We start from the raw sequence: 2669 nt of genomic DNA, 5'->3' as shown, positions 1-2669 counted from the left end.
AACCTTGTATGGTCTCAAGCAAGGGAAATGACTTGCAGAACACTGAGCAGTGACTGCCCATATAAAAATTATTTTGATGGCAGGGACTCAAACAAACTGTGCAGTCAACCACATGGTTTACAAAGGAAAGACCTGCTAATTGAACAGCATTGCTCAGTGCATGGCCGACAGCCCAGAGCTTAAATTTAGCTAGATGCTCAATCCTCAGTCTACACCAGTACCCAGCTGCAGAGTGGAGGATTCTTTCCATCCCAGTGGGAAGATGAGGGGAAGAAGAGAAGAATGTTGGGTGAAAGGCAATCCATTGTGCTGAGTGAGGGTCTGAACGGTGAAATCAAACCTCCATCTCCCCTTATTCAACTAGAAAGTGTATGCTGCATCTCAGAAGGGCTCTCCTTCCCTGGATTCCTAGCATTTATTGATTCACGAATCCATTGGCAAATGGTTTATTGACATTTACAGTTTGTACTGATTTCTCCTTGCTTATATTCAGGGGAACTTGGCGTGAACATTTCCTGGTTCATTCATCGAAGCAGTTCATCTGTCTTTCCAAAGGGCAGGAGATGGAAGTTATAGACACGAGGGGCCTGTCTGTGCCATCTGTCCTCACATTGATGGTGTGGGTGTTCTCAGAGGATCCTAGCCAGGGGTTCCTCCTCCTCCCTCTCTGCGGAGAATTTTTCTGGAAGTTGCGTTCTCCTCTAAGAGGGTGACATTCCCAGAGAAAGGGGAATGAATGGTCTTTCAGGGCTGACACCTGCATTTTCATCCTTGCCTGTAAGTCTCACTGCTCCTTGGCCTCCGTGCCCCATGAGCTTGCACTCCCACATCTCTCTTTGACTAACTCATGCCTTGGTTTACATGTCACTGCATCTGTCAGTTCTCAAACTCACAGCTGTGTTAGGGAAAAACCAAGAATAAAGTAATTTCCATATTTGGAATCCAGGAGGCTTTATAATGGGACCATGGAACTTCATCCCTTCCAGACCTTTGGGATGAAATGGAGCCAGCCACCATGTAGGAGGCTTTGGAGCAAGGGTAGAGACATAGGCCTCACCTTTCAGATCCAGGCTGATGCACATAAAGAGACACATACTTCCTGTTTTAAAATTTAATCAACAGGTCTAGTAGAAGGAAGCAAGGCTCTTGGAAGGAACAGCTGCTCTCAAGTCTAGGGAAGGAAACACAAGAGGAGCTGGGACATCTTGTTGGGCCATGAAGCAAGGAAGCCATTGGAGACTGATGGGTCATGTGAAAGTGACACAGACACCAACATGAAAGGACCCCCATGCGTCAAAGTGGAACACTGTGAGTGTGAAAAAGATTGTGAGTGCAATTGATTGAAACACACTGGTTATATAAAAAACATTAGTTCATCATTGTATTAGTCTGTTCTCACATTGCTCTCAGGAAATACCTGAGACTGGGCAATTCGTAAAAGAAAGAGATTTAATTGACTCACAGTTCTGCATGGCTGTGGAGGCCTCAGGAAACTTACAATCTTGGTGGAAGGTGAAGGGGAAGCAAGGCAACTTCTTCACAAGGCGGTAGAAAGGAGAAGTGCCAAGCAAAGAGGGCAAAGTCCATTATAAACCATCAGATCTCGTGAGAGTTCACTATCATGAGAATAGCATGGGAGAAACTGCCCCTATGATCCAGTTACCTTCACCTGGTCTCTCCCTTGACACATGGAGATTACAATTATAATTCAAGGATTATAACTCAAGATGAGATTTGGGTGGGGACACAAAGTCTAGCCATATCAATCATCATCATCATCATCATTTGAGAGATAGTCTTTATCCCCCACCCCAAAAAAAACAGCAAAAAATGCAAATAAACAAGAAACCTCTTTAGACACTACTGCAGTTAACTAGGGCACCGAATCCCTACTCTGAAAATGAGCAATTAAGAGGAAAGAATTCAGCATCTCCCTGGCCTTTCCTGTATGAACAGTATTTGAGAGTATCCAAATAGCCCTCACTGATGCGGACACATTTACTGTATGGAAGGAATCTAACTAAATGAATGTGAAAGGGTAATGAATTTCTAGAAACAATCTCTTGTAACCTCTAATAAAATGATTGCTTAGAGCCACATCATCAATGACAGACAGGTGAGGAATTTTACGACAGGACTCAGGCTCTTACTACCTGCCCCTAAAGCTTGATTGAGCTTCGAGCTTCCTGGGTGACGGGACATAATGCATGTGTTCATAGGGTAGGATAGGAAGGATTCAGCACCATCCATGAAATCTCTTTGCTAAAAAAGTTGAATCTAATCTAAATCAAGCATCTAGAGCTAACTTCCTGTGGACAGGAAAGACAGAGGGAAAGGAGAATGTAAATGACACAAGAAGGAAGGAAACAGACCAGTGTGGAGGTGGGACATTCTCTGGAGCAACTGACCTAATTTCTGCCATCAATCAATGGCATAGGGGAGATACAGGGCTTTTCTAGTTTGAATGAGAATTAAAAGACACAACAACAAAAGCAATTTGTAGACCTTACTTGAATCCTACTTAGAACAAACCAACTTCAAAAAATTTTTAACACAATTAGCAAATTTTATAACAGACTGGGTATCAAAGGACAGCCAGCCCCACACATATATTTTTTAGAGCATTACAGTTAGTAAGTAGCACAGCTGGGATTTAGACTGAGGCAGTC

This window comes from Callithrix jacchus, chromosome 7 (assembly GCF_049354715.1).
Source record: "Callithrix jacchus isolate 240 chromosome 7, calJac240_pri, whole genome shotgun sequence".
Lineage (NCBI taxonomy): Eukaryota > Metazoa > Chordata > Mammalia > Primates > Cebidae > Callithrix > Callithrix jacchus.
Note: the sequence above shows the minus strand (reverse complement) of the source record.